Source organism: Dioscorea cayenensis, chromosome 10, assembly GCF_009730915.1.
Source record: "Dioscorea cayenensis subsp. rotundata cultivar TDr96_F1 chromosome 10, TDr96_F1_v2_PseudoChromosome.rev07_lg8_w22 25.fasta, whole genome shotgun sequence".
Taxonomy (NCBI): domain Eukaryota; kingdom Viridiplantae; phylum Streptophyta; class Magnoliopsida; order Dioscoreales; family Dioscoreaceae; genus Dioscorea; species Dioscorea cayenensis.
The window spans coordinates 19,433,229-19,449,095 of record NC_052480.1 but is presented as its reverse complement, the minus strand read 5'-3'; the positions used below and the strand labels follow the sequence as shown (position 1 = coordinate 19,449,095).

The following is a 15,867-nucleotide window of genomic DNA, read 5'->3' as shown; positions in this document are numbered from 1 at the left end:
TATTTACGTAATAGATTTACTAACGAATGACATGGATGTTAACTTAAATTTACTTTTTTGCCCTATTAATTGGTTTCTCTCTCTGGGGTTCATTGTATCTATTCCTTTGATCTTATAAACACTATGTTTGGGACAAGAAGTTTGTCAACAACTAAATAGGACACTAATTTCACTATTTTAAGTAGGATTTTAAGCATTTAGAGTGCTTTAGTAGATTATTTTCATCTAAATCTCTTTTTTTAATCATGTCTTATTTTTAGTTTCTCTAGTCTAATAATTTTTTTTCAAATTAATTTTGATGTGATCTATTTATTTTCCATTAATGAGTTTATTACTCTAGCTTTATGTCATATTGATGACTTGTGTATGATATTCTTTAAAGAAATCGGTATTAACTATAATTTTTGCAAATTGATGATATTGCAATCTATATATATATATTTGTGGGCATTATTTATAGTTATTTATTTTTTAAAAATTTAAAATATACTCATAAGTAAATTATTAAGGAAAAAAATCCAAAAAAAAATTCTATTTTTAAAAAAATAATTATATTATAAAGGGTAATTTTGTCTATTTATATACAATTCATATAATATCTTGTCATTATCCAGTTCACTTCAAATAAAAAATAGGATAACAAAATTCTATCTAATGGTTTATTCGGTGCTCATCAAACACATGATAGGATATGAGCTTATCATGCCCATATCCTTTCCTACTCCTATTTAGTTCATATATCATATCCGTCTATTGTATATTGTCCACCAAACGGGCCCTAATATAGATAACAATTTATCATATAGTTCTATTTCCCCTTTGATTTGACGGGCATGCCAACTTGACATCCACGTTAGCTATTTGGTAAAAATATCACTACTCCTTAAAAATATTACTATCGATAAAATTAGATTTTTTTTTTCATCTTCAAAACATTATCCATTATAGATAATAGTTATTTCATTTTATTTGTTTATTTATTTTTTTTTTTTTGAAGTTAGAGAATTAACATATAATTTTTTATTCCACATAGATTTTTTACATGAATTAAAGGGGTTGTTTGTTTGATTGGATTTGAAAGTCAAAGGATTTGAAAATCCTTGGATTTGAGAAAATCTTTGTTTGTTTCAAAGGATTTGATATTCCTTTGCATTTTCAAATCCTAAAATCATGGGATTATGGAATTCAACCAAAATGACCTTATTCCAAAATCTTATCTAGTAAGGGGGTGTTTGTTTGATTTGATTTGAAGGCCAAATGATTTGAAAATACTTGAATTTGAGAAATTCATTGTTTATTTCAAAGGATTTGATATTCCTTTGCATTTTCAAATCCTAAACTCATGGGATTATAGAATTCAGCCAAAATAACCAAATTCCAAAATCCTATCCAGTAAATCCATCACATGACTTGCACGTGAGGGATTCACGAGATTTCTAATGCCTCTTCCAGTCATGCTCCTCCTTCATCCCTTTGTTCTCTTGTTCATCTCTTGCTTTCCTCATTTTCATCCTCTTCCTCTATCCCTTTCTCCTCTAATTTTGATCTGCTCATCTCCTTGAGGTCGCTTCGATGGATTACCTCACATCTCTCTCTATCACCTTATTTGGTTCATGGATCTTATACTTCTTTTCTGTTTTTCAGGTTCTTCTCGAGGGTGAGATTGGAGGGGGAGATCTAGATTATCAGGACTATTGAGTGGAAACCATGTTATTGGTGGACTGATCGGCCTCTAGTAGGTTAGTAATTACTCAGATGTTAGGGTTTGGAGATTGTATTTTTTTTTTTACCTTTTTGTTTGATTTTCCTGAATGCAAGATGACTGGTTTTATTTGGAGAAGCTTGCAAATTGGTTGTTTTTTTTGTATAAAATGTTGCAGCTCTCACTTAATCACACTACAATGGTGATTAATCTCACATTCTTCTAATTGTTCTTTTTCTCCTTCATCTTCTTCTCCACTTTTTTTTGGGTGGTTTTTGATTTTTGAATTTTTTTTGGTTTTGTGTGATCTTTAGTTTTAGGTTTTGAGTGATTTTACAATCAATTGGTTTTCTGGGAAGTTGATTAAGAGGGCATTGTTGGGCGAGCAACAACGGTGAATATCCTCACCTTCTTTTCATTGTTCTTCTTCTCTTCCAACATCTTCTATCCACTTTTTTTTTGTGGTGGTGTTTAATGTTTCTGAATTTTTTTGGGTTTTGGTTGATCTTTAATTTTAGGTTTTGAGTGATCTTACCATCAATTGGCTTTTGGGAAATTGACGAAGAGTGTGTCGTTGGGCAAGTGGCAACAGTGAGAACTCTCACCTTCTTCTTGCTTTTCTTCTCCTCCATCTTCTTTTGCTTTTTTTTGGGTGGTTTTTATTTTTCCTGAATTTTTTTTTGTTTTGGATATCTTAATTTCATGTTTTGGATGATCTCTAATGTGAGCTTATTTATTCATTAAGAAAAACTTTGCTTCGTGCAATTATGCACCCTCTGGTTTCATTAATCTTTACTATTATTTGTCATTAGATTGTGAAAGATATTTTTAGGGTTGGTTTGTTTGTCATGTAATCTTTTTTTTAACTTGGATTTTAATTGATTTCTTTAGATAATTTAACCTGGATGTTGGATAGATTGGCTTGATATATTGAGTATGATTTTGTTTGTGTTCCAATATGGATTCAATTTTGCCTAATTAATAAAAAGGGTAAATCCCATTTACACATCTAAATTTTGTTTGTATTCCCATTTACATATCTATAATGGGAAGGACCATTTCTATGTTTATATTATTTTCAGAGTTTGTTATTGTTGTTAGTTCAATCAATTAAGCTTCACCTTCCATGGCCCCATTGTTTCTTCTTTGACGATAGTGTGCTTGTAGTTTTACTTGCACCATGAAGGTTCTAAGCTATCCATTATTCCATTCCCACATGGGTACATTTGTTGTAAAGTGAATCTAACCATCCTTAAGATTTATCCTAAGTCCATTTCCCACATGCTCGCTCTATTAGCTTGTTTTTTTTTACTAGAACATTATCGATTAGTAAAATAATTATGTTTTACTAAGTAACTAGTTAAGCAAGTATTAATATCATTTGATAGTTTTCTATTAATTATTCTTAATGTTTTATCTTTATGTTATAGCTTACAATTAATTATTTTATTGTTACGAATTACGTATTTTGCACAAAGCTTCATATCATGTATTTGAGATTAGATATAATTGAAAATATAATGAATTTCAGATTATAAGGTATTTGTAAATCATGTATTTTAAAATACAGTAATTGTCAAATCCAATATTTGATTGGTTGTATCTCTTATGTACAATTATAGAATTTTGTTTTTCATTAAAAGGATTTGTATATCTAGATTTGGTATGTGGAAACCATTAGATTTTATCAATTGCAAAATATACCATTATATTTTATTAATTATAAAACAATAGATTACATTAAAATTTAATTAATTTAATATATTATTCTATTTTGTTGCATTAATTCATTTTATATGTTTCATATTTATATTAAGAGTAATGCTATTCATATCAAACAAGTTTGTTGAACATACTACTCTAGTGACATGGCATTCATGCCGGTATCCACACTAACATCCATATGTCATCACGTCACACATGCCAAAATGCTCCTTGAAAGCCTTGATCATGTACTAAAACATACATGGCATCTGATATTGATATTTGTCACTCTTTTTTTATTTGATTTATGTACTGAATGAGTGTATGCCTCCTAACCATCTTGTATTGTAGCAGTGTACTTTCCATTTGTTTGCAATTTGTATGCTCTCTTTCCTTATTGTTTTTCTTCAGTATGGATTCAAAGTCACAACAAAGGGATAGTGCATAAAAGAAAATAAACCCCTAATTGATACCTCGATCGAGCTTTCTACAAGCCCTATATGGTGGGCTGAAAATGGGTTTTGAAGTGGACACCTCCTTTAGTTCGAAAGAATGATACAAGAAAAGATTTTAGAAATCATGTTAAAGTCCATACCAAATATTGAATCTAGTATGAAACTTTTGAGGAGTTAAACTAATGCCATTGTTGATATTCTACACGAGTGGTTTGATTGGAACCATGAAAGTAGCACTATCATGTGCAAGAAAAGTGCTCATGATGACTATGCCAAGGCATAAACAATTATATTTGGTAATTTTGTAACGAATTTAACATTTTATTCATATTATTAATTTTCTTTTCGAATATAATGTAGACTCACGAGGAAACAACTAGACTATATGACAAATCTTTTCCATTCTTCAATGATTTCGCCCCAGTCTTCATCAAGAATAGAGCATATGGCAATAATAAGGTGATACTGAAGATGATGCAGCCTAATATGAACATGATGCTAGCGTTATAATGGAGGGGGATGTGGGTTTATCTCAAGTGCCCATTGCCAATTTCTTCATTCCCACACAGGAACCAACAAAGCCTCCATCTCCATTGTCATCTAATAGCAGCACCTCAAGAACATCTAAGCACTGGAAGTGGAAAGGTCTTGAAGGAAACATATCAGTGAAGCAAATATTTGAAAATTTCCACAATTTTATAGATATGGTTAGTCTAGAGTTTAAAATATTGGCTGAAGTTGTAGCCTATAATGCTAAGTTGGTATCTCATACTACTAAATTTGTGGCACAAAAAAAATTAAATTTACTATTCATAATGTCGAAATTATGGCTTGTAATGTCTAAATTTCTACTCGTAATATGGAAATTGCTACATAGTGATGCAGCTCATGTAGAAATTGAAAAAAAGAAGAAATTATTGAGTGAAGTACTTTTCGCGATTGATGGGCTTACCAAAAGTAAAACAATATTCATGTTGCATGGATAAGTACTTGAATATGAGTATTTTGTTATTGTTAATTTGATCATTTAACATATATGCTTAAGAAAAATTTTCTCATCAAATACTTAGTTTATTACTTTAACGCATTCAGGGCATAGAGAAGGCATATAGAGGTTGATGGAGCAATTTAATGTGATTTTAGAGTAGATTGATCATGTTTAGAGTCTTCGAGGGAGCCATGTTGGTGGCAACATGCCAGTAAGTTTAAACGAGTGAACCCTCAATAGCAAAAATAAAGACAGAATTCATTGGTTATACACGAGCAAACTTACGGCCATCCTTTCCGCCATAAGCCCTAACTTGAAAGGCACATTGGTATTCTTACAGCCGTTTGACTTCTTAAAGTGGCAGTGTGACTTGGGAATCTTTAAATCCAAGCCCTTACTCCTTGCCACACGTCGATAAGCCCCTTATGACTAGACCATTATAAATAAGAAGTCATTAGGGTTTGGAAAAGAGTTTTTTTGGCTAGAGACAATTGGCCATGCTTTATTGGAGATACTTTTACAGTGTAGAGCCCATCAAGAAGAGAGACAGAGTCTTGTGTGTTGAGATCCCCATGAGAACATCGGTTTTCAGTGGCATTAATCCATCCATGGGGGGAGCCAAGCTTGAGGAGTTTTCATGTTTATTTTAATTCATTTGTATTCATTTGTACTCCTCTATATTGTGGTTGAATTCCTCCATGAAGAGGAACTAATCTATTGTGGTATTGGGGCATAGATGAACCCTAGGGTTTAATTTGTGATAGATTTGGATATTGATTTTTTTATAGCTTTGAATATTGATTATGGTTTAACTGCATGTGCTTTATTGCTTTAATTTTTTATTTTGTGAGAGCTCAAATCTTCATATTGGGTTCAAGCATGAGAAAATAAGAAATCCTTGACATGTAGGTCTATTGTAGTTAGAAAAAGTTATGAGTATACCTAAAGATAGGGTACTTAGGGTTGAATTCCCACAATTATCCTAAATTAGGGATTCATAGAATGCTAATGCAATTGTAGGGAAGTTTGTATTAGATCAATATGAGATCAGGTGTCGATTACCTTGAGCAAGAGATAAGCACACCTTAGGAATACACTTAGTCCAATCTAGCTCAATCATCATTCCCATATCCAAGTTTGGGGCTTAATGGGAACCCTAGGGGCATTTTTTTTTTGGTCTAGATACCCCCCTTTTATACTCGATTATCTTAGGTGTTTTATCATACTCAGTAGTAGTATTAATTTGTGCAGTTTCATAGTCTTTCATTCTTCCCTACCTTTGTTAGGCTAGATAATAGGAGAGTAACCGATACTAGCATTTTCAATCCTCATGGGATTCACAACCCTGCTTTCATAGCACACTTTATTACTTGATACGATATGTGTACTTGCACTTAGTAGGTAATTATATAGCTACACATCAGCATGTCTTAATTGAAGATAAATTTTATCAAAAAGTATTTTGCGATCTTCCAAATGACGGGAAGTTGCGCTTTTGTCGGGTTTCCTTAGCAAGAATGTTATATTACCAGTCTAGTGTGTAAATGTCATATTGGCCATATTGAGTAAATTGTGTTTACTTGCTCTTTCTTTCATCCATTGAACTTTTACTAATTTCAATTAATGATGAGAAACTATTTATACTCACTTAAGTTGTGTTTTTGAATTAACTTATTATACCATACATATTTAGCATCTCTACTTGCGGCTTGTTCTTGGTAGGAATATATAATCTTGTTTTAAAATATCCTAACTTACATGTATATGGCATTCTTTTATTTGTTTTCTTTTCTCAACCTAGTAAATAATTTCATTTACTTGGATGTTGTGACACTAGAAAGGATTTGAAGCAATGATATTCAAACAATTAAAGCCAACTCAAGCTACTTTCTTTGTATTTGTGTTTGTGACACCCTTTTGTTGTGAGCTCTTGTTTGTATCAACTAAAGCTATTTTGGGACACTCTTATATTTGTGTTTGTGGGACCAATAGTGTGGAACATAGTTATTTTGTATGTGATCATGTTATATGTTTTGTATTTGTCTAGTTTTGTAATAAGTTTGTTATTTTGAAACCATGTTTAATATTATTACTTGTAGTAACTTTGTTATCTCAAGACAATATTATGGATTGTATGATTATCACCTTGTAAAATTTTGTTCACATGTGCTACTTGTATATATATATATATATATCTATGCTATATATTAATTCTATCTATGATGATCTTAAAAATTGACACGTGGCAAACTTAAAATTATGAGTTCTGATGGTCCTCAGGAGAAGCAATCCTAACATTTTCAGAATATTTTCCAAATATATAAAAAATAAAATAAAAAAGGAGATCCATTTTTCCACCATTATCGTTCTATCGTTGATGATCTTAAAAATTGACACATTGTGAACTTAAAATTAAGAGTTTTGATGCTCCGCAGGAGAAGCAATCCTAACATTTTCTGAATATTTTTCAAATATATAAAAAATGAAATAAAAAAGGAGATCCATTTCTCCACCATTATTGTCCACCAGAAGAAGAAGATTGAAAGACGGGAAGAGAAAGCGGATCTGGATCGGAAGGGAGAGAAAAAAGAGAAACCAGAGCCAGATCTGTGGATAGGCAGGCCGGCACCAGATCTGGTACGACGTAGTGAGAATCGGCCCAACAATGTTGACCGGAGGAGGAAAAGAGATCTGACGGTGCAGGCAGGATGGTGGTAGATCTAGCGCAACACGGTTAGAGCGGCATATCTGGTGCGCCATGGTGAGATCTAGCAGCGATGACCGGAGGAGGAAGACGGCGGGAGGTGAGGAGATCTGGTACTTGTGAATTTTTTTAATAAAAATATGCCATAACTGGCTGATGTGAAACAGAGCTAATCTAACGAAGCATGAATAACATTAGCTCCAGTCAAGTGTGGGAAAACGTTTCAGCCATTTGCCACCAAATACTTGGAAAAATCTTTCATCAAGGGTGACAGAAGCCAATTCCACGTCAAAATAAGAGAAGAACCTCTTTAATTTTGTTCTTCATTCATTCACATTTTATTGAAGTTAATCATCTCCAATTTTCCTTATCAATATGTCGATTTTGTTGAACAGCTTTCATGCATTGTTATGCATCTACGCTCAGTGAGTTGCTCTACTTGAAGATGAAAATGGGCCTCTCCATGAATTCGTAGATGGTGCAAAAGCTGGAGGCCACCAGCTTCTTGAATCGTATGAAGAGGAGTTTCCATTGAAAGGTACACTTCTAGATTCTTTGAAGATTTCCGGCCCGCCTCCATGTCCTGTACTACCATTTTCTTTCATTTCATTATATTTTTTTTTATTAAATTTTGATTCAATATTTTATTTTGTTTGTTTTATTTTTTTTTTTTGACAGTTACTAGATTGGAGAGGAAAAGATTGCAAACACAATTTTTTTCATTTAAAAATTTCTTATTTGAATTTTGATTATTTATTTTTTTGTTTTACTTTTTTAACTTTTAGATGCAGAGAAGAAGAATGATAAAACTAATGAGAAAGTTTTTATTTGTTGTCCCATGAGATTTTTTCAATGAATTGTAAGATTTTTTTTTCTGATATACTTTTTCATATTTTTTTTATTTGATGATCTATTTGATTTTTTTTTCATTTTTAATAATTATCACTTCAAATATAAATAAAAAATAATCATACATGAAATTAATGAATGAAAATTTATTTATTTTTTTAATTTTTTAAAAAGAAATCCATTCCTACCCCTATTTTGAGTTTAGTCCTTTTTAATTTTTTTAAATTACAAAATTATTTTCATTGCTTATAAAACCTTAGAATTTCTCAGATTTTTTTATTAATTTTGATTGTGTTAAAAAAAATGTTTTCATATTTTTTTTATTATAATTCATTTTTTTTGCGTCAATAAAAGCTAATTCTCTTTTAACAACTTAAATAATATTTTTGTTTTATAATGTGTACTGATATCAAAGATAAATGTAATTTTAAAAATATTAAAATATTTTTTTGTTGTATTTCATAATAATTAAAAACAAATTTTCAAATTTGAATATGGTGAACATGAATAAACAATAAATACAAAAAAAACTATTACTTTTAATGCCAAAACATAAATCACATGTGTTTATCCACAATTACTCACATATTAATTTTATTTTATAATCCCAATATAGTTTCTCAAATAAATTAAAATAATTTTAAAAAAACTCGGTGCTGAAATAATTTCATAATGATACTAATTCTAAATAACAACAAAGCTTTTTTTATTTTTTTAATTGCCACTTAAAAATGTTTAAGATTTTTTCACTAACACTTCTAACATGATTAAACATTAACACTTCAAATATGATTCAAGTGACAAAGTTTTTTGAACTAATTAATTATCATGAAAATTTTTTATTTACCTCAAGAATATATAGTAATCAATTAATTATCTTTATCTATGTAACTAAATTATTTTGTAAACATAATAATTCATTTTATTATTAAATCATATATAATTTTGATTTTTTTATTGATTAAATAATTTTTAAAACAATTTTCAAAAGTTATTTGATCAAAGATAAATGTAATTTTAAAAATATTAAAATAATATTTTTTATAATGTGTACTGATATCAAAGATAAATGTAATTTTAAAAATATTAAACTATTTTTTTGTTGTATTTCATAAAAATTAAAATATAATTTCAAATTTAGATATGATGAACATGAATAAATGATAAATAGAAAAAAAACACTTTTATTTTTAATGGCAAAACATAAATCACATGTCCTTATCCACAATTACTGACATATAATTTTACTTTATAATCTCAATATAGTTTCTCGAATAAATTAAAATATTTAAAGAAAACTCGGTGTTGAAATAATTTCATAATGATACTAATTCTAAATAACAACAAAGTTTTCCTTATTTTTTTTAATTGCCACCAAAAAAATGTTTAATTTTTTCACTGACACTTCTAACATGATTAAGCATTAACACTTCAAACATAATTCAAGTGAGAAAATTTTTTGAACTAATTAATTTTCATGAATATTTTTTATTTACCTCAAGAATATATAGTAATCAATTAATTATATTTGTCTATGTAACTAAATTATATTGTAAACATAATAATTCATTTTATTATTAAATCATATATAAATTTGAATTTTTTTATTGATTAAATAATTGTTAACACAATTTTAAAACAATTTTATTAAATCATATATATTATTGAATAATTTGTCTAGAGAAAGACATGATATGACATGTCTCCATGCCTTTCTATACTTTAGCTTTAATTTTTTTTAGGGTTGCTGTAAAAAATGGTATTTTTTTAATTAAAAAATAAGCAAGTACAATGAACGTGGCATTATTTTATTTAAAAAACTTAAAGTTAATTCATATTAATTAAATATTAGTTTCTGTTTACATGATTTCATTGTTTATCTGTTATCCTTTATTTATTATTTTTTCCATGTGAAGGAGGTTCTTTCCTCAATGCAAATAAAGATTTGCTTTCAAATCAATTGGTTTTAGACTACTTTAATTTAATGCATGCAGTGTCACCCATATGCAAACAAATTTAACCAAATGGAGTATGCTAACAATCAATGCACTATGCATTGATAAAAGTTGTTAGGTTGTTACAAAAGTCAAAACCTATATGAATTATTAAGCATGCAATTAAACCCGCGAAAGAACAATTTACTTTTTTATTTAACAATATCTTTAAAATAATTAAAATCTTTCTATATATATATAAAGAATTAAAGAATTCTCATGCAACCAACTTCAACAATAGCCAAAGTATGTGTAGATTTTTGTTAGTTTAAAATTTTGCATTTATAATATCTGATTATATATATTTTTTAAAATTCTATATAGTTCAGACATTAACAATAAGCTATTTATATGTATATATAGGTATGTGTAGATTTTTGTTAGTTTTAAATTTTGCATTTATAATATTTGATTATATATATATATATATTTATATTCTATATAGTTCAGACATTAACAGTGAACTATATATATATATATATATATAATTTTTTAGTTCTCTTTTTAGCTGAAGCTATATTTGGATATTTTTTAAGATTAATTTGTTATTTTTTAGAAAACAAGTAGTTTAAAAGAATACATATTATTTTTTTATAAGTAAAAAAATCTTCTACTTTATTATCCTTTGTTTTTTTATTAATATTTGTTTATAATAATATGAAAATTGAATTCATTTGCATGTTAATTTTTTAACAAATGGAAAATCAAGAAGTTATTGTTTTTAATGCGCAATTTAGAGTAATGCTGAAGGAAATATTTGAAAAATTAAAGTTACCACCAGCAAGTTATGAATGTGAGAAAAGTGGGCTAGATCATGGACCAAGTTTTGTAGCGAAGGTGAAATTTGAAGACAAACTTGGAAAACTTGAGCAATCTGGATTTAAAGCGTATTTAAAAAAAGAAGCAGAAAATGAAACAGCTTTGCGGGCTATAAGACATCTTCATAATATTTATAATATTGCCATTAAAGATCTTAGTGAAAGAGAATTATATGGACTTAAATATGAAATGGAGGATTTGAAAGATGCTAATGAGAATTTGGCTGTCAAACTTTCTAAACTTACTGATGAGCTGGAGGAGTTGAAGATTAAGATAAAAAAGATGTTTCTGAACAATCGGGGAGTAATGAAGATTTAGTTATGAATCATCCTAAAAAAAAGATCATTTGCAATTCGTGACTTTTCTCCTGGTTTTGCTTAAAAAATTGTCTTCATGTATTAAATTAAAATAATAAGCTTTTTCTCTACTTTTTCAATAAATGCTCTCCATTTACACACACACACACACACACACATAATGATTTAAAAAAATGATGATAATAATTATACTATTAAAATAAAGAACCTTATTGATAATAATATATAAATAATTAATTATAATAATAAAAATAATTGATTAACAACATTTTATAAGTAAACTAAATTTATTAAAAATTAAATAAAAATTATTTTTTACATTTAAATATTAACAGTATAAAATATTATTAATAAATATTATGCAGTAATATATATATATATATATATATATATATAATATGCATATCATAAATTTATTATATTACTATCAAATATACTATTTATATATTTTTTATTAATATTCATACTCTAATTAGGTTTTATATACTCTTGATAGTGTATAACTATATAACATACTAAAATAATATTATAGTATAATCACAAATTTAGCAATATTAATATTTATTGATAATATTATATAGTAATGACTCATAATATAATTAAATATTATATATTATTGTATATAGTTTTTAAAATAAAGCAAACATTTTTAATATAATATTAATATTTTATACATTATTAAGAGTATGCATATTTGTATGACTTTAACATATTAATAAACATCATTATAAGCTTTTATTCTCCATTGATTTATTTTTTATAAGAATTGACAAACTCTCAATGCATGGTGGATAACATCAATTTCAACAAGAGAAAGTGTGGGATGACACCCAGTTACAATTATTAAAGCAAACAATATATTCTTCTAGTACGTGACGACATTGATATGGCTATCAACAACCAAGTCATGGGCACTCATGTACTCCGATGCGTTCGAGGACAACAAGAAAGCGGTCTACACAACATGGCCACCTCTCAACACCAAGACATTCAGAAAAGTCATCATTACATAGGGAAAGATGCAGTTGATGCGAATATCGTGCGGCTCGAGGTCTGACTCAGCGGACCATATCAGTCCGATTACAGCGTGTTAAGTTATATGTGATTCAATTCTTAAGAGCTTAATTTAGATTTTTTTCAATAATTTTTTTAAATAATTTATTTTATATATTAGAATAATTAAAATGCTTTATTTAATAAAAAAATGTTATGAATGAGAAATTAACCATCAAATGTGAGATTAAATATTATCCATCAAATCCAATCAAACATGGCTTAGTTATTACATGAGATGATATTAAAATACAGTGAAAGAAATAATTTCATATAACTAATTTTGTTTTTTAAAGAAATAAAAATAATTTTGTTTTATTTATTAATTGTAAATAGTATTAGATATTGGAATTTTATGGGAATCAGCTTGCAGGTAGCTTTTGTCACATTTCATTGCCCATCTCTAATCAGTCAATTATGGCTCAACAAATATTTCCTTATATTTAATTGAAACAAATAATTCCATAAAACAATTTTTTTTAAAAAGGATTTTTTTTTTCCATATAATAAATAAAAGCTTGGTAGCTTTTGTCACATCTCATTGCCCATATCTCATCAGTCAATTATGGCTCAGCCAATATTTACTTATATTTAATTGCTTTGAAGACACAATTATATCATTTTAAAGAGATTTTGGTATTAGATGATATTTGTATGTGTTTTTAAATTTATATTGAAATGTCATGTTTTATATTTTTTTCCTTTACTCTTACTATTTTTTTTAAAGGTTTACTCCACTTAAATAAATAATTAGTTATATGCATATATAAATCAACATAAAATATAATCATCCATTAGAAAATAAAAGACTTGATGGAAGAGACAATGAAAAATCAATATATTAAATTAATTTAGGCAAATAATATATATACAAATATATTTAATAAATGTATTGAACCAATATTTGAAGACGCAGAGAATTATTTATGTATTTACTTTTAAGCTTTCAAAATACATGGGAAAAAAATTATATATTATGTGAAAGTCTCTTAACCATCCCATTGGAAAATAAAGGAAAAAAAATGAAAAAGAAGGCTAGAAATTTTAAAAAATGTGTAATATAATTAGATTAAATTCATAATGTAAATTATAACAATTATTTAAATTAATTTGAATTTTGAAATGCTAAAGAAATATAATAGTATAAACCATTAACATACATGCACAAAGTCAGTCTCTTACTTTCCCTGTCTCTATATATAATACTAATTTCAATTTTTTTATTACATTATGATTTAAGTTTATCCACTAACAAAGGAAATAAAATTTTCCTTTAAAAGTGATATATATATATATATATATATATATATATATATATATTAAGAATAATAATATATTTATATTATGATTGCTTATAATTAATATATTTTTTTATTGAACTCTTATTAATATATAAATAAATACTATAGATTTTTAAAAAAAATTACAAATAACAAGAAGATAACTCTCATGCTTTACTACAGCTTCCCATCTTTTTAGATGTTCATTATTTAAAATAGACACACACACACATATATATATATATTACTTTCTTCTAATTTTTAATGTGTGCTATTCTTGAATATGCAGATCTCTTAGTAGCTGATAGTTTGCTTCTTTGATTTGTTACAACTATTAATTTAATCTTTATCATAGTAAAAAAAAAAATTATTCATTTTTTATGTTTATTTTAATTTGTAGTGTTTTAAAATAAACAAATAGAGGGTGTGAAAGAAAATGGACAAAGAGAAAGGAGTAAAAGTTTGTAAGTTCAAGAGGATTTTGCGTTTTTTGTGGTAGTAGCCAAGGGAATAAGAGGAGTTATTGGGATGCTACAAACAATCTCTCTATAGAACTGGTTTAACTTTTTTTTCTTTTAGTTTTCTTTTCATTACTCTCTTTCCTTTTTTTAATACGTTCTGTTTTTTGAAAATAATTTAATGAATTAAGGTTTTTAAAATGATTTTAACAAATGTTGTTGTTTCAGGTGTTGAAAAATATTGATTTAGTGTATGGAGGAGGAAGTGCTGGATTAATAGGTTTAATTTCTCAAGATGTCTTTAATGGTGGAAGCCATGTTCTTGGGTATAATTTATTTTTTTTAAGAATAATTATTTTAAGTTCATTCATTTAATGAAAATTTTCTGATGACATTACTCAAATCTTTTATTCATCTATTCAGTGTAATTCCTAAGACTCTAATGGTTAAAAAGGTATGATTGTTTTATTAACAAATCACAAACAAAACAATACAAAATCCTTACAAGTAAAAACTCAAAACTCAAATATCAAAGCCTATTTTTTTACTATTCTTTCTTATTTTTATTTTCAAATAACTGGTGTCACTGTGAGAGTATTGAAGGTAGTTGCAAACATGCACCAAAGGAAAGCAGAGATGGCAAGGAACTCTGATGCTTTCATTGCTTTGCCAGGTAATTGTATAACCTACATTTTCTATCACTCAATATTGCATACAAATTATTTATTTTCTCTCTAAGTTTTATATTAAGTGGATGTTAATAGTTTCCACTCAAACTTCCAAATAATAAAAAGATTGAATGAATCATACTTTCATCAATTGTATTACTTAAAATACATACATACATATATATAATCCCATTAGAACTTGCTAATGATTGTAATTAAACATTGAACTATCATTGAGAAATGAGAAATATTTTTTAGCTACTTTCCATTTTGTTATGAGTCTTTTATCAATAACTATAAACAGTAATAAAAATAATCTCATTGGTCATTATATTTACTTTCTTGAAGTAAGTAATTGAAAATGCATAGCCTCATTTTTGTTTATATTACAATGCAGGAGGTCATGGTACTCTTGAGGAACTTTTTGAAGTGATTACAAGGGCACAAATAGGCATACATAACAAGCCGGTAATTTGATTTTAATTCTACATATACATAATTTAAATTGTGAAAAGAAAAATGAACAACTTATCCTTTGTTTCAGATTGGAATGCTTAATGTTGATGGCTACTATGGCTCACTGCTTTCATTAAACCAAATGCATGACATACATCATCTCTGCTTCAAATGCTAGGGAATTTATTAAGAAACTCAAGGTAATGTTTACAATATTTTCAATAATATTTACTAAATGTTAGTTTTATTTTAAATTATTTTTTATTATATTTTTTTTTGTGATTACAGGAATACTCTCGATGTCATGATGAAGTTCTACAAAAACTTAAATGGGAATCTGAGTAGGTTGGGCATTTTCAGATCAACAAAATTTCCACTTAAATATATAGATATCAAGAACAATGGCAATACGTAACTTCC

The 15,867-nt window shown here is 27.5% G+C and overlaps 1 pseudogene; it reads left to right on the top strand.

Annotated features, from left to right (window-relative positions):
* The first annotated feature begins 14,301 nt into the window (after nt 1-14,301).
* Nucleotides 14,302-15,792, top strand: LOC120270075 (annotated as a pseudogene).
* The last annotated feature ends 75 nt before the right edge of the window (nt 15,793-15,867 follow it).